We start from the raw sequence: 18,339 nt of genomic DNA, 5'->3' as shown, positions 1-18,339 counted from the left end.
TGAACTCATCCTTTTTTGGCGTGGAAGCAAGTCATCCTCGTTTCGAGGGACTGCCTATGATGATGACTGCATGGAAGAAGGCCATTCGGCCCGTGCCGACTCTGAGCTAGTCCCACTCCCCCACCCTTTCCCCGTAGTCTTGCAATTTTTTTTCCTTCAGGTACTTGTCCAACTCCCTTTTGAAAGATAAGATTGAGTCTGCCTCCACCACCCTTTCAGGCCGTGCATTCCACAATCCAAACGCTCGCTGCGTAAAAAGGTTTTTCTTACATCGCCTTTGGTTCTTTTGCCAATCACCTTAAATCTGTGTCCTCTGGTTCCCGACCCTTATGCCCTCCTCCCACCCTACTTCATCCAACCCTATTGTAAGGGGAGCTTGGGGTGTGGGTTCAAATCCACACTTCCCTGGGGTTCTGTACGTGCGATTTATGAGGATGGGTGAGTAATGAGGCACCAGACACAGTGGGTAAGAGTGCAAAATGGCTAATGTTCTTTATTTTGAATAGTAAACACCAAGATAGAGGGCATAGGAAGAGGTCATAAATAGCAGTAATGGCACAATCTCACTCAACAACATGAAAAATCTCGCAACAGGGGAAGAGGAAAATAAGAGGTTAAAACATTCCACTCACACACAACCACACCTCCCACTTCCTCACTTCTTACCAATTCCTATCCTAAATTGAGTCTGTGAGGGGGTTTGGGCTATACTCATAATCCTATCAACTCCGGGGTTCTGGGGGGCACTTATTTCAGCTCGGGGTCCCTCTGGGGTGGGTTTTACGTTGTTGGTCGGTTCGGTTTTCCTCCTCGATGTTGCGTCGGTTTCTTCTCTTTGCCTTTCGGTTGACTCCTAAGCAAAAAGCTGCTGGAGTTAAGCACACCTTCCCCAGAGCGAGGGCCCAGTGAAAAGCTGACTCAACTCCCAAAAGCTGACTCCAACCTCCAACCTCTGGTTGGTTTCCTTGCTCAGCTCAGCTGTGGGAAGTCACTGCCACTGCCTGCTGGTTCTCAGTCTCGGTGGCTTCGTCTGCGGAACTGCTGCTTCTTCCTCTGGTGGAGCGAGAGCGAGAGGGAGAGAGAGCTCTCTCTCGATACAAACTGCAAGCTGCCAGCTCCAAGCTCCAAGCTCTCCAACTGCTTCCACACCCAGCTGCTTCTACACCCCCGGTGGTTCTGTAGGTCCTATACCCAATTTAGTTTTGGCCTTTTCGCGCTCAAACTCAGTTGGTGGTCCATTGTGTAAGTTTGGGCGGGGAAACAGCTTTGAATATTTAAACAGAAGATGTCACAGGTGCAGATAGGTGTGAGGACAGGGGTATTGTTTCAGTGCACATTGGTGCCTAAAAGTCTGCTGGTCCTTTGTTACAGTCCTGGGAGTCAATTGGTTTGGGCCTCCCCTTTGATGGGCCATTACTGCAGTGATTGTCCACTGTCCATATTAATGAGGTCGATGATGGTCCACATTCATTAGGGGTGAGTCATATTTTCAAACTGGGCCGGGTAGTCCCTATTGGTTGAGGATTTCCCCGCTTCAGGCCTGACTCGACCCCTGATTGGCCTGCCAGAATGCACTTTTCCTCCATTGGCCAGTGCCTCTGTCTCGCTTGTGAGCCAGACTCTACAATGTCTGTATCCGCCCACACGTTTCCCAGCCTGCATGGTCTGAGGGTTTGGTGGCCAAAAAATGTTCATTTAAAATGAATAGAACGATCCCATGTTAGTTTTCTTCTCCTCCTGTACCATGTGGGAACTCAGGGACACTTCCGGTGTCCCTGACGACGACATCTGCAGGAAGTGTATCCGCCTCCAGCTCCTGACGGACCGCGTTGCGGAATTGGAGCTGAGGGTGGATTCACTCTGAAGCATCCACGATGCTGAGAATGACGTGAGTAGCACGTGTAGCGAGTTGGTCTTACCGCAGGAGAAGGGTCCACAGCCAGCTAGGGAATGGAAGACCAGCAGGAAGACTAGTGCAAGGAAGGTAGTGCAGGGGTCGCCTGTGGTCATCCCCCTGCAAAACAGATACACTGCTTTGAGTATTGTTGAGGGGATGACTCATCAGGGGAGGGCAGCAGCAGCCAAGTTCATGGCACCATGGCTGGCTCTGCTGCACAGGAGGGCAGGAAAAAGAGTGGGAGAGCGATAGTGATAGGGGATTCAATTGTAAGGGGAATAGATAGGCGTTTCTGCGGCCGCAACCGAGACTCCAGGATGGTATGTTGCCTCCCTGGTGCAAGGGTCAAGATATCACGGAGCGGGAGCAGGACATTCTAAAAAGGGAGGGAGAACAGCCAGTTGTCGTGGTGCATATTGGTACCAACGACATAGGTAAAAAAAGGGATGAGGTCCTACGAAACGAATTTAAGGAGCTAGAAGCTAAATTAAAAAGTAGGACCTCAAAAGTAGTAATCTCGAGATTGCTACCAGTGCCACGTGCTAGTCAGAGTAGGAATCACAGGATAGCGCAGATGAATACGTGGCTTGAGCAGTGGTGCAGCAGGGAGGGATTCAAATTCCTGGGGCATTGGAACCGGTTCTGGGGGAGGTGGGACCAGTACAAACCGGACGGTCTGCACCTGGGCAGGACCGGAACCAATGTCTTAGGGGGAGTGTTTTCTAGTGCTGTTGGGGAGGAGTTGAACTAATATGGCAGGGGGATGGGAACCAATGCAGGGAGACAGAGGGAAACAAAAAGGAGACAAAAGCAAAAGACAGAAAGGAGATGAGGAAAAGTGGAGGGCAGAGAAACCCAAGGCAAAGAACAAAAAGGGCCACTGTACAGCAAAATTCTAAAAGGACAAAGGGTGTTAAAAAAACAAGCCTGAAGGCTTTGTGTCTTAATGCAAGGACTATCCGTAATAAGGTGGATGAATTAACTGTGCAAATAGATGTTAACAAATATGATGTGATTGGGATTACAGAGACGTGGCTCCAGGATGATCAGGGCTGGGAACTCAATATCCAGGGGTATTCAACATTCAGGAAGGATAGAATAAAAGGAAAAGGAGGTGGGGTAGCATTGCTGGTTAAGGAGGAGATTAATGCAATAGTTAGGAAGGACATTAGCTTGGATGATGTGGAATCTATATGGGTAGAGCTGCAGAATACCAAAGGGCAAAAAACGTTAGTGGGAGTTGTGTACAGACCTCCAAACAGTAGTAGTGATGTTGGGGAGAGCATCAAACAGGAAATTAGGGGTGCATGCAATAAAGGTGCAGCAGATACAATGGGTGACTTTAATATGCACATAGATTGGGCTAGCCAAACTGGAAGCAATACGGTGGAGGAGGATTTCCTGGAGTGCATAAGGGCTGGTTTTCTAGATCAATATGTCGAGGAACCAACTAGGGGGGAGGCCGTCTTAGACTGGGTGTTATGTAATGAGAGAGGATTAATTAGCAATCTCGTTGTGCGAGGCCCCTTGGGGAAGAGTGACCATAATATGGTGGAATTCTGCAGTAGGATGGAGAATGAAACAGTTAATTCAGAGACCATGGTCCAGAACTTAAAGAAGGCTAACTTTGAAGGTATGAGGCGTGAATTGGCTAGAATAGATTGGCGAATGATACTTAAGGGGTTGACTGTGGATGGGCAATGGCAGACATTTAGAGACCGCATGGATGAACTACAACAATTGTATATTCCTGTCTGGCGTAAAAATAAAAAAGGGAAGGTGGCTCAACCGTGGCTATCAAGGGAAATCAGGGATAGTATTAAAGCCAAGGAAGTGGCATACAAATTGGCCAGAAATAGCATCGAATCCGAGGACTGGGAGAAATTTAGAACTCAGCAGAGGAGGACAAAGGGTTTGATTAGGGCAGGGAAAATGGAGTTCGAGAAGAAGCTTGCAGGGAACATTAAGACGGATTGCAAAAGTTTCTATAGATATGTAAAGAGAAAAAGGTTAGTAAAGACAAACGTAGGTCCCCTGCAGTCAGAATCAGGGGAAGTCATAACTGGGAACAAAGAAATGGCAGACCAATTGAACAAGTACTTTGGTTCGGTATTCACTAAGGAGAACACAAACAACCTTCCGGATATAAAAGGGGTCGAGGGTCTAGTAAGGAGGAGGAACTGAGGGAAATCCTTATTAGTCGGGAAATTGTGTTGGGGAAATTGATGGGATTGAAGGCCGATAAATCCCCAGGGCATGATGGACTGCATTCCAGAGTACTTAAGGAGGTGGCCTTGGAAATAGCGAATGCATTGACAGTCATTTTCCAACATTCTGGATCAGTTCCTATCGAGTGGAGGGTAGCCAATGTAACCCCACTTTTTAAAAAAGGAGAGAGAGAGAAAACAAGGAATTACAGACCGGTCAGCCTGACCTTAGTAGTGGGTAAAATTATGGAATCAATTATTAAGGATGTCATAGCAGTGCATTTGGAAAATGGTGACATGATAGGTCCAAGTCAGCATGGATTTGTGAAAGGGAAATCATGCTTGACAAATCTTCTGGAATTTTTTGAGGATGTTTCCAGTAGAGTGGACAGGGAGAACCAGTTGACGTGGTATATTTGGACTTTCAGAAGGCTTTCGACAAGGTCCCACACAAGAGATTAATGTGCAAAGTTAAAGCACATGGGATTGGGGGTAGTGTGCTGACATGGATTGAGAACTGGTTGTCAGACAGGAAGCAAAGAGTAGGAGTAAATGGGTACTTTTCAGAATGGCAGGCAGTGACTAGTGGGGTACCGCAAGGTTCTGTGCTGGGGTCCCAGCTGTTTACACTGTACATTAATGATTTAGACGAGGGGATTAAATGTAGTGTCTCCAAATTTGCGGATGACACTCAGTTGGTTGGCAGTGTGAGCTGCGAGGAGGATGCTATAAGGCTGCAGAGTGATTTGGATAGGTTCGGTGAGTGGGCAATTGCATGGCAGATGAAGTATAATGTGGATAAATGTGAAGTTATCCACTTTGGTGGTAAAAACAGAGAGACAGACTATTATCTGAATGGTGACAGATTAGGAAAAGGGGAGGTGCAACGAGACCTGGGTGTCATGGTACATCAGTCATTGAAGGTTGGCATGCAGGTACAGCAGGCGGTTAAGAAAGCAAATGGCATGTTGGCCTTCATAGCGAGAGGATTTGAGTACAGGAGCAAGGAGATGTTGCTACAGTTGTATAGGACCTTGGTGAGGCCATACATGGAATATTGTGTACAGTTTTGGTCTCCTAACTTGAGGAAGGACATTCTTGCTATTGAGGGAGTGCAGCGAAGGTTCACCAGACTGATTCCCGGGATGGCGGGACTGACATATCAAGAAAGACTGGATCAACTGGGCTTGTATTCACTGGAGTTCAGAAGAATGAGAGGGGACCTCATAGAAACGTTTAAAATTCTGACGGGTTTAGGCAGGTTAGATGCAGGAAGAATGTTCCCAATGTTAGGGAAGTCCAGAACCAGGGGTCACAGTCTAAGGATAAGGGGTAAGCCATTTAGGACCGAGATGAGGAGAAACTTCTTCACCCAGAGAGTGGTGAACCTGTGGAATTCTCTACCACAGAAACTTGTTGAGGCCAATTCACTAAATATATTCAAAAGGGAGTTAGATGAAGTCCTTACTACTGGGGGGATCAAGGGGTATGGCGAGAAAGCAGGAATGGGGTACTGAAGTTGCATGTTCAGCCATGAACTCATTGAATGGCGGTGCAGGCTAGAAGGGCCGAATGTTTCTATGTTTCTATGTTTCTATAATGTCAGCGCCCACCTCTGGATGCGGGATGAAGCATTGGTATTGATACCTTTGTTTTCAGAGAACAGTGAAATGAGTGGCTTGTGATCTGTCTCCAGTTCAAACTGAAGACCAAACAGGTACTGATGCATCTTTTTAACCCCATACACACAGGCTAGTGTTTCTTTCTCTACCATGCTGTAGGCTTCTACCGCTTTAGTCAAACTTTTTGAAGCATACGCGACTGGTTGAAGTTTACCCGACTCATTAGCTTGTTGGAGTACGCAACCAATTCCATATGAAGAAGCATCACAGGCCAATACTAAACCTTTACCTGGGTCATAATGTACCAGCAGCTTGTTAGACCAAAGCAGATTAGTGGCTTTCTCAAAAGCTCTGCCTTGAGACGTACCCCACATCCAGTTGTCTCCTTTTCTGAGCAGCAGTGGTTCTAATGAGGTGCTCAATTTAGGAAGGAAGTTATCGAAGTAGTTGAGTAGTCCCAGAAACGAATGCAGCTCCGTCACATTCTGCGGCTTGGGTGCATTCTTGATGGCCCTGGTTTTCGCATCCGTAGGCCTGATGCCGTCCCAGAAATTCGACCTCTGGTGCCATGAAGACGCACTTCAAGCGTTTCAGTCTAAGTCCCACTTTGTCCAGATGATGTAGAACCTCTTCCAGGTTGTTGAGATGTCCCTCGGAGTTACGACCTGTGATCAGGATGTCATCTTGGAACATGACGGTTCTGGGAATGAACTTCAGTAGACTCTCTCTGTTCTTCTGAAATATTGCTGCAGCCGAGTGAATAAATAAACAGTCCTTTATGTGTGTTAATGCACATAAGTCTCTTCGACGTCTCGACCAACTCCAACTCCTGTATCATGTCGGCCGACGTCAAGTTCAGTTTGGTGAACGACTTCCCCCCGACTAGTGTTGCAAACAAATCATCAGCCTTCAGTAACGGGTACTGATCCTGTTTCGAAACCCTGTTGATCGTAGCCTTGTAATCTCCACAGATTCTGACTGTGCCATCATTTCTCAGCGCAGGAACAATTGGGCTGGTCCATTTATTAAATTCAACCGGTGACATGATCCCTTCACGCTGGAGTCTGCCCAATTCGATTTCAACCTTCTCCCGAACTTTATGAAGGACGGGTGGACGGGTCTTGCATCTGATCTGCACCTTGGCTCTCGTGAAGTTGCCAATGCCTGGTTCGAACAGCGAGGGGAACTTGCTCAGTACTTGGGCACATGTATCTTTCTCTGACGACAATGTCTTAATGTCATTCCAATCGCATCTGATTTTTTTCAAGCCAGTTCCTGCCGAACAGCGTTAGGCCATTGCCTGAGACAAACTATAGCGGTATCTCATGAACCACACCGTCATACGACACTTTAATTGTGGCACTGCCAATCACTGTTATGAGTTCTTTGGTGTACGTGCCTAACTTAGCATTGACTGGACTCAGTCTGGGCCTCACAGCCTTAGTATCCTACAGCTTATCGAATGCCCTCTGGCTCATTATCGATTGACTCGCCCCCGTGTCCAGTTCCATCGATACCGGCACCCCATTAAATTTCATGTTGATCATTATCGGTTTGCTCTTAGTTAGGAACGAGTACAATCCATACACTTCCTCCTCTGGTATCTCGGATTGTGTATCCGGATCCACGCTATTCTGACCATCATCCTCCATGTAGTGTGTCGCAGCACGCTTGCTCATCTGTGGACACTTGCGCTGGAGATACCTCACTCTCAGACAGCCTTTGCAACTATATTGCTTAAATCGGCACTGCTGGTGCCGGTGATTTCCCCCACAATGCTAACACGGAGAACTCGGATGCATTCCTGTAGCTGACTTTGGGCAGCTACAGGTTTCACGTACGCATTCGGGTAGACCCTGCCATATGCCGCTCTGCCGAGTGCCAAATCAATCATATTTACAGTACTTGCCGAGTTTCAATTTTTCACTGATATCTGCTTTAGACTTCTATCCATCGTTATGCATGGCGAGCGATCATGATGGCCCTGTCAAGTCCAACGTCTCCACTGCCAGTAGTTTACGCAGGATCAATTCGTGGTTGATGCTGATTACAAAGAAGTCCCGCAGCATGTCTGCCAACACAGCCCCAAACTTACACGGTCCCGCTAGTCTCAGGTCGGCAACGAATTCCGCCGCATTCTGGCCCTCTGAGCAAACGTGCGTATAAAATCTGTATCTCGAGGTGATATGCCTTCGTCTGGCTTAAGGTGGTCCTGTACCAGTGTACACAATTCTTCATATGTCTTCTCTGTTGGACTCACAGGCAGGAGTAGATTCTTTATCAGACCATAACATTTTGGACCGCAAACCGTGAGGAACACCACCCGGCGCCGATCTGCGTCGCTGACCTCCTCCATTTTGTTGGCCCCGAAGAACTGGCTTAAATGGCTCACAAAGTCTGCCCAATCTTCTCCTTCCACAAATCGCTCTCACAATCCAATTATGCTCATTTTTGCATGCAAAGGTTCTTGCTGCCTTGTCGCCAAATGTTGTGTATGCAATAACTGTTAGACTGAGTACTGTTTAATTCCAAGACGTATGACCTTTATTAAGGCCCAAAGTGCATATATACAAAATGGCTGGCCTTTTATACTTGGGCTGCACACACGTGCATACAGCCTAATGGCCTCCAACAGTGACGCCATCCAGTGGCTAGTGATCCCAAAAGTACATATATGACACCAGTGCAATCACATCTTTCCTGTAATGTGTTGACCAGAAATGTACACAGTACTCCAGCTGCAGCCTAAGCAGTTGTTTGGCTCTATATCCTTTCCAGTACAAGAAGCAAAGCATCGACATTTCTATGGCGCCTTTCACAACATTAGGGCATTGCAAAACGCTTTACAGCCAATTAAGCACTTTAGAAGTGTAAGCATTGTTTTAAAGTATGAAACATAGTAGAAAATTTGCACACAGCAAATTCACATAAAGAGAAGTGAGATACATGACTCAAAAAAAAACTGTTTTTTAGTGATGTTGGTTGAGGGCATAACTATTTGCCAGGACATCAAAGAGAACCTCCCCTGCTCTCCTTCAAATATTGCCATGGGATCGTTTACATCCACCCGAGAGGGCAGATGAGGCCCTCAGTTTATCGTCTGATCAAAATACAATACTCCCTCAGTACTTGCATAAGAATATAAGAAATAGAAGCAGGAGTAGGCCATTTGGCCCCTCGAGCCTGCTCTGCCATTCAATAAGATCATGGCTGATCTGATCTTGGGATCAGCTCCACTTCCTAGCCCGCTCCCCATAAGCCTTCATAGAAACATAGAAACATAGAAAATAGGTGCAGGAGTAGGCCATTCGGCCCTTCGAGCCTACACTGCCATTCAATGAGTTCATGGCTGAACATGCAACTTCAGTACCCCATTCCTGCTTTCTCGCCATACCCCTTGATCCCCCTAGTAGTAAAGACTGCATCTAACTCTTTTTTGAATATATTTAGTGAATTGGCCTCAACAAGTTTCTGTGGTAGAGAATTCCACAGGTTCACCACTCTCTGGGTGAACCTGTGGAATCCCTTATCATTCAAAAATCTGTCTATCTCTGCCTTAAGTGGAGTGTCAGCCGGGATTCTGTACTTAGGGTGGGACGATGAACTCTCAACCTTGTGATTGAGAAGCAAGAGCAATTGTACCACAGCTGTCAGTAGTGTTCCTCCGATGTGCAGACACCCAGCATCAAACAGGCAGGATTGTGCATTGCACCATTCCATGGCACATCTAATTGGTGCCCCAATGCACAGAGCCATTCAATTACCAGGTCAAGTGAGAGTGCATGCTCATTAGTCGTTTGTTGTCAAGAAAGAAAGACTTGTGTTTATATATTTTCTTTTCTGTATTTGGTCACAGGATGTGGGAGTCACTGCCATGCCCAGCATGTGTTGCCCATCCCTGATTGCCCTTGGTGGTGGTGAGTCCATCATCATCAACATCATTATCATCGGCAGTCCCTCAGAGTCGAGGAAGGCTTGCTTCCACTCTAAAAGTGAGTTCTCGAGTGCATCCTGGAGGGCGCTGAGCATCTCGAGTCTCATCGCCGAGAGCATGCAGAAATCAAGCGCAGGCAGTGGAAAGAGCGTGCGGCAAACCTGTCCCACCCTCCCTTACCCTCAACGACTATCTGTCCCACCTGTGACAGGGACCGTGGTTCTCTCGTATTGGACTGTTTAGCAACCTAAGGACTCATGTTAAGAGTGGAAGCAAGTCTTCCTCGATTCTGAGGAACTGCCTATGATGATGAGACCAATGCGGGACCTACATTCTCTGTCACAGGTGGGGAAAATGGTGGTTGAAGGAAAAGGTTATTGGGGAGCCTGGGTTGATGCACGCTCCTTCCGCTGCCTGCGCTTGGTCTCGGCAATGAGACTACGAGGTGAACAGCGCCCTCCCGGATGCTCTTCCTCCACTTTGGGCAGTCGTGGGCCAGGGATTTCCAGGTGGCGGTGGGGATGTTGCACTTTATCAAGAAGGCTTTGATGGTGTCCTTGAAGTGTTTTCTCTACCACCTCAGGGATCACTTGCCATGTCGAAGCTCCAGCTAGCACATTCACTTCTTGAACCGGTGCAGTCCATAATATTTTGTTGTAGCAGTTTGTTACAACTGAGTGGTTATTTTCAAGGGCAGTTACAAATCAACCACATCGCTGTGGGTCTGAGTTACATGTAAGCCAGACCAGCAGATTTTCCTTCCCTAAACGACATCAGTGAACAAGATGGGCTTTTACACTAATCCAGTAGTTTCATGGTTACCATTACTGACACTAGCTATTTTTTATAATTCCAGATTTATTGAATTAGTGGAATTTTAATTTTTACCACTGTTGTGGTGGGATTTGAACTCATGTCTCAGGATCATTAGTCTAAGCCTCTGTATTACTAGTCCAGTCACATTACCACTATGCTACCCTACCCCTTCTATAGAGTCATTCATGGTCTCAGGACCTCCAAATTGCTTTGCAGCCAATGAAGTACTTTTTTTAAGTGTAGTTGCTGTTGTAATGTAGGAAACGTGACAGCAAATTTGTGCACAGCAAGCTCCCACAAACAGCAATAATGACCAGATAAACTGTTTATGTTATGTTGATTGAGGGATAAATATTTGCCAGGATATCAGGGAGAACACCACTTAGAAACAGTGCAGTGGGATATTTTAAGTCCAGCAGAGAAAGCAGACGGGGCCAACATAGATTTTTGTGCTCAAGTCTCTAGAGTGAGACTTCTGACTCCACATAAATTTCCTGACTCTGATCAGTAACCCAATGTGGCATTGTGCCACACAGGGCCGAAGATTCCAGGTTCAATTCTTTTTCTATGATGAGTTAGCTGACCCTGACTGAGGAAGCAAGTGGAGTAATTATAATCGGTCTTAGTGTCCCCTACATTGACTATATTGAGCTGGGCACAGTCCACTAGAATTTACACAGAGGTCAGCTGTGGCTCAGTGGGTAGCACTCTCTCTAGCCTCTGAGTTGGACGCTTGTGGGTTCAAGTCCCACTCCAGGGACTTGAGCACAAAAAAATCTCGGCTGTCACTATAGCGGAGTGCTGCACTGTCAGAGGTGCCGTTAAACCGGGGCCCTGTCTGCTCTCTCAGGTGGATGCAAAAGATCCCATGGCACTATTTCGAAGAAAAACAGGGGAGTTATCCCTGGTGTCCTAGCCAATATTTATCCCACAATCAACATCACAAAAATAGATTATCTGGTCATTATCACATTGCTGTTTGTGTAAGCTTGCTTTGATGCAAATTGGCTGCCGCGAATCCTACATTACAACAGTGACGACACTCCAAAAGTGCTTTATTGGCTGTAAAGCGCTTTGAGATGTCCGGTGGTTGTCAAAGGTGCTATACAAATCCAAGGCTTTCTTTCTTTTCATGCCTTCAATATGCGATCAATGATAATTTAGCATCAGGTTTGATCCATTTGAAATAAGTCAACGAGTTGTAGTCAGGGGGTAAAATAATGCTAATTGCAAAATCTAGGCTTCATTGATCTCAGGCTCAAATCATGATTCAGGGAAATAGATGCTTTGGCTGGGTAGTGGAAGTCAACCATTGCCTGCGGAACTTTACCCCAAGAAGAGTCAGTCTCCTTGAGGATGGTCGGCAAGAAAAATAGGGAGATTTCTTTCAGAAAGGAGCTACTGTATCTATTGCTATGATTGCTTTTTATGTTGTGCTTTCCTATTGCTTGAACTTCGATACATATTTAAAATGAGAGGTTTGGGAGCACTTGAGCGCATGCCATCATCGTTATGTTTGATCACGGCTGGAGCATTGAATAATAAAATTAATGCACCACTTCAGAAAATCTGACTTTACAGCAATGAGGCAGAATGCATTCAGAAATATTGAAAACAATAAAGATAAAAAATTGAATGTTCATAAGAATATAATGGCAAGGGTGAAATTGAAAAGCTAACATTGAGCAAATCCCACAAGCAAGCAATGCGATCACGACCAGATAATTTGTTTTCAGTGAGCTCGGTTGCGGGATAAATATTGGCCAGGACACCGGGAATGACTGCTCTGCTCTCCTGCAAAGATTGTTGTGCAATCTTTTACATCCACCTGAGAGAGCAGACAGGGCCTTGGTTTAATATCTCATCCAAAAGACGGCACCTCTGACAGTGCAGCACTCCATCAGTGCCAGCCTAACGTTATGCGCTGAAGTCTCTGGAGTGGGACTCTAGCCGGGCAAAGCATTTATAAAAATCATTAAAATCAATGGAGTGAATATCAGGTGGGATCGATAAAGACCAGGTTATCCGTACCGCCAGGCACTGCGCAGCTCATGGATGAATATCTACCCCATTTTTTCACAATTGTGAAATGATATGGATTGAATAGAACAGGTTATTTCACCGTGGCCTCGTCCATGGTGTCCCCCAACCTCATCAGCACCATAATATCTGCACATGACTCTTGCAATGAGGTAAGAGTATGATTAATGAGAATTTGGAGACATTCCCTTGATACGAGTAGGTATTGTATCAATGTTACAAGCTCGATCCAGATTAAAGCCAGTGAGTCTGCAAGTTGGAATGTGTAAGATGCAAGGGCTTCTGAGTAGGTAATCATGTTTCAAATAATAATAGATCAAGCTTTTCATTTATCATTCATAGAAAGAAAAGAAAGACTTGGATTTATATCGCACCTTTACAGCCAATGAAGTACTTTTGAAGTGTAGTCACTGTTGTAATGTGGGAAACGCGGCAACCGATTTGCGCACAAGCAAGCTCCCACAAACAGAATGTGATAATGACCAGATAATCTGTTTTTTTTGTTATGTTGAATGATTGTGAACATATGAACATAGGAAAGATTTAGGCTATTCAGTCCCTTGAGTCTGTTCCACCATTGAATTAGATTACTTTTTATTCGTTCATAGGACATGGGCGTCGCTGGCAAGGCCAGCATTATTGCCCCTCCCTAATTGCCCTTGTGAAGATGATGGTGAGCTAGCTTCTTGAACCGCTGCAGTCCATGTGGTGAAGGTACTCCCACAGTGCTGTTAGGATTTTGACCCAACGACAATGAAGGAATGACGATATACTTCCAAGTCAGGATGGTGTGCGACTTAGAGGGGAAATTGCAGGTGATGGTGAGCCTGCTGCTCTTGTCCTTCTAGGTGGTAGAGGTTACAGGTTTGGGATGTGCTGCCGAAGAAGCCTTGGCGAGTTGCTGCAGTGCATCTTGTAGATGGTACACACTGCAGCCACAGTGCGCCAGTGGTGGAGGGAATGAATGTTTAAGGTGGTGGATGGGTTGCCAATCAAGTGGGCTGCTTTGTCCTGGATGGTGTCGACCTTCTTGAGTGTTGTTGGAGCTGCACTCATCCAGGCAAGTGGAGAGTATTCCATCACACTCCTGACTTGTGCCTTGTAGATGGTGGAATGGCTTTGGGGAGTCAGGAGGTGAGATACTCGCTGCAGAATACCCAGCCTCTGATGCCACATTATTTATGTGGCTGGTCCTGTTAAGTTTCTGGTCAATGGTGACCCCCAGGATGTTAATGGTGGGGGATTCGGCGATGGTAATGCCGGTGAATGTCAAGAGGCAATGGTTAGACTCTCGCTTGTTGGAGAAAATCATTGCCTGGCACTTGAGTGGCACGAATATTACTTGCCACTCATCAGCCCAAGCCTGAATGTCATCCAGATCTTGCTGCATGTGGGCATGGAATGCTCCATTATCTGAGGAATGGCACTGCACACTGTACAGTCATCAGCGAACATTACTACTTCTGACCTTATGATAGAGGCCTTGATGTCAAGGGCAGTCACTCTCACCTCACCTCTGGAATTCAGTTCTTTTCTCCATCTTTGAACCAAGGCTGTAATGAGGTCTGGAGCCAAGTGTTCCTAGCGGAACCCAAACTGAGCATCGGTGAGAAGGTTGTTGGTGAATAAGTGTCACTTCATAGAACTTTCGACGACACCTTCCATCACTTTGCTGGTGATTGAGAGTGTACTGTTGGGGTGGTGATTGTCCAGATTGGATTTGTCCTGCTCGTTGTGGACAGGACACACCTGGGCAGTTTTCCACATTGTCATATAGATTCCAGTGCTATAGCTGTACCGGAACAGCTTGGCTAGAGAAGTGGCAAGTTCTGGAGCACAAGTCTTCAGCACGACAGCCGGGATTTGTCGAGACCCATAGCCTTTGCTGTATCCAGTGCGCTCAGCTATTTCATCGTAGCACATGGAGTGAATCAAATTTGCTGAAGATTGGCTCCTGTGATGGCGGGGACCTCAGGAGGATGCTGATATGGATCATCCATTTGGCACTTCTGGTTGCAAATGTTTCAGACTTGCACATGCTGGGCTCCGCCATCTTGAGGATGGTGATATTCATGGAGCCTCCTCCTCCCGTTAGTTGTTTAATGGTCCACCACCATTACAGATCATGGATGATCTGCAGCTTAACTCCATCTGCCCACCTTGGTTCCTTAACCTTTAATACCCTAGCCCAACTGTCATATATGTACTTTTGGGATCACTAGCCACTAGATGTCATCACTGTTGGAGGCCATTGGGCTGCATGCACATGTGTGCAGCCCAAGTATAAAAGGCCAGTCATTTCGTATATTAGTCACTTTGGGCCTTAATAAAGCAGAGCCAAGGTCATACCTCTTGGAGTTAAACAGGACTCAGTCTAACAGTTAGTGCATACACAACATTAACAAAAATCTATCAATCTCAATTTTGAAATTTTGAGTTGAACTAACCTGAATGGCTTTTTGGGGCAGAAAGTTGCAGGTTTCCACTACCCTATGTAGGAAGAAGTGCTTCCTGACACCAACTCTTGAATGGCTTAGCTGTAATTTTAAGCTTAAGCCCACTTGTTCTGGGCTCCCTCTACCAGAGGAAATAGTTTCTCTCTATCTACTCCACCATTCATTTCTGGATTCTGAGGAAACTTGAGAACAACACGACATAACAACAAGAATTTGCTGTCACATAGTGCCGCTAAGGTAGGGAAATATGCTAAAGTGCTTCACAGGAGCATATTCAGGCAAAAATGTCTAGGGCTCCTCGATGCCACACTCGGTCAAATATTGCCTTGATGTCAAGGACAGTCACTCTCGTCTCACCTCTGGAATTCAGCTCTTTTGTCCATGTTTGGACCAAGGATGTAATGAGGTCTGGAGCCGAGTGTCTTTGGCAGAACCCAACTGGGCGTCGGTGAGCAGGTTATTGGTGGGTAGGTGTCGCTTGATAGCACTGTCGACAACACCTGCCATCACTTTGCTGATGATTGAGAGTAGACTGATGGGGCAGTAATTGGCCGGATTGGATTTGACATGCTTTTTGTGGACAGGACATACCTGGGCAGTTTTCCACATTGACGGGTAGATGCCAGTGTTGTTGCTGTACTGGAACAGCTTGGCTAGAGGTGAGGCTAGTTCTGGAGCACAAGTCTTCAGCACTACAACCAGGATGTTGTCGGGGTCCATAGCCTTTCCCGTATCCTGTGCGCTCAGCCGTTTCTTGCGGAGTAAAATGAATTGACTGAAAACTGGCATCGGAGCTGGTGGAGACCTCAGGAGGAGGCTGAGAAATCTCATACTCAGCACTTCTGACTAAAGATAATTGCGAACTCTTCAGCCTTGTCTTTTGCACTCTCTTACCGGCAGAGTTGAGGATGGGGATATTCATGGAGCCTCCTCCTCCCGTTAGTTGCTTACTTGTCCACCACCATTCATGACTGGATGTGGCAGGACTGCAGAGCTTTGACATGACCCTTTGGTTTTGGGATCCCCTAGCTCTGCCTATAGCATGTTTATAGGTACATCATTTGTAGGTACATCTAGCGCTGCCCCTCGCATGTGCTTTGCACTTATCATTGAACCAGGGTTGGTTGCCTGGCTTGATGCTAATGGTCGAGCAAGGGACCATGCCGGCTCCTGAGGTTATATTTGTGGTGGAATTCTGCAGTTGCTGATTGCACACAGCACCTCATGGATGCCCAGTTTTGAGCTGCGAGATCTGGTCTTAATCTATCCCATTTAGCACGGTGGTTCAGAGGCTGAACTCCAAGTCATCATCAACATCTTCACCGAGGCGTACGAAAGCATGGGTCTTACATTAAACATCCATGAGACAAAGGTCCTCCACCAACCTGACCCCACCATACAGCACTGCAACCCCCCCACCCCGCCGAGTCATCAAGATCCACGGCACGGCCCTGGACCACTTTCCATACATCGGGAGCCTATTATCAGCAAGGGCAGACCTCGACGACGAGGTTCAACACCGCCTCCAATGCACCGGCACCACCTTCGGTTGCCTGAGGAAGAGAGTGTTCGAAGATCAGGTCCTCAAATCTGCCACCAAGCTCATGGTCGACAGTGTTGTAGTAATACGCACCCTCCTGTATGGCTCAGAGACGTGGACCATATACAGTAGACACCTCAAATCGCTGGAGAAATACCACCAATGATGTCTCTGCAAGATCCTGAAAATTCCCTGGGAGGATAGACGCACCAACATTAGCGTCCTCGATAAGGCCAATATCCCAGCATCGAAGCACTGACCACACTCGACCAGCTCCATTGGGCAGGCCACATTGTTCGCATGCCCGACACAAGACTCCCAAAGCAAGCACTCTACTCAGAAGTCTTACACGGCAAGCGAGCCCCAGGTGGGCAGAGGAAATGTTTCAAGGACACCCTCAAAGTCTCCTTGATAAAGTGCAACATCTCCACCAACACCTGGGAGTTGCCGAGAGCATGCAGAAAACATGTGCAGGCAGCGGAAGTAGCGTGCAGCAAACCAGACTCCCCACCCACACTTTCCCTCAACCACTGTCTGTCCCACCTGTGACAGAGACTGTAATTCCTGTATTGGACTGTTCAGTCACTTGAAAACTCACTTTTAGAGTGGAAGGAAATCTTCCTCAATTTCGAGGGACTGCCTATGAAAATGATGATGAGTGCTACACAACACAATGGAGGGTGTCGTTTGTGTGAAGGCGAGACTTTGTCTCCACAAGGATTGTGCGGTGGTCACCCTATCAATACTGTCATGGACAGATGCATCTGCGACAAGGAGATTGGTGAGGATCAGGTCAGGAAGGTTTTTTTCTTTGTGTTGGTTCTGTCACCACCTGCCGCAGGCCCAATCTGGCCGTTATGTCCTTCAGCTCGGTCAGGGTGAGTGCGACTGGGACACTCTTGAAGATGGACATTGAATGATCCCACCCAGAGTAAATTCTGTGCCTCAGTGCTTGTTCCAAGTGATATTCAACGTGAAGGAGTTCTGATTCATCAGCTGAGGGAGGGCGGTAGGTGGTAATCAGTAGGAGGTGTCCTTGCCTACTGCCTTACCTGTTGCCCAGGAGACTTCAAATCCATGTTCATGGCCCTTGTCTATCCCCGGTGTCCTAGCCAATATTTGTCCCTCAATCAACATCACTTAAAAAGATAATCTGGGCATTATCACATTGATGTTTGTGGGAGCTTGCTGTGCACAAATTGGCTGCCGCGTTTCCCACGTTACAACAGTCACCGCACTTCAAAAAATACTTCATTGGCTGTAAAGTGCTTTGGGACGTCCTGAGGTCTTGACAGGCGCTATGGAAATGCAAGCAACGTTCCGTCGAAGCTGTGCGGCCAGGCAGCTGTGAGCCAGACCCGCACAGCTCTGGACCGATTTTCCAATCTTGAGTTTCCAAATAAATGTCAGTTGCTCACAATCACGGTAGTCCTGGATGGACAAAGAATTTAAGCTGCGTGTTATTGCACAACACTTGTTACAAAAGGGTCACGGTGACCTCTTAGCGAATGGCATTTTCAGAGTAAACGGTCTTCTCCACTAACTGAAATGCAATTTCAAATGATAAATTAAAATTATTTGTCCTTTATTCACCCTGTGTTATTGTTGGCAGCGTTTGTTGGAAAAAGTGATGAGTAACAGCTATCTGACCCTGAATATCCATTATTGCATTGATGAATTATACTGTCAGCTGAAGACTGCAATCCATATTGATGGTATAATTTCCACGCATCAATCTCTGGCCCTGATCAGCCCACTTCTGAAACTTCTTCCTTCAACCTTCCTGCGTCAGGAAACTCCTACTCTCATCCTTGCTGTGCGGAAAAA

Source organism: Pristiophorus japonicus, chromosome 4 (assembly GCF_044704955.1).
Source record: "Pristiophorus japonicus isolate sPriJap1 chromosome 4, sPriJap1.hap1, whole genome shotgun sequence".
In the NCBI taxonomy this organism is placed as follows: Eukaryota; Metazoa; Chordata; class Chondrichthyes; family Pristiophoridae; genus Pristiophorus; species Pristiophorus japonicus.
Note: the sequence above shows the minus strand (reverse complement) of the source record.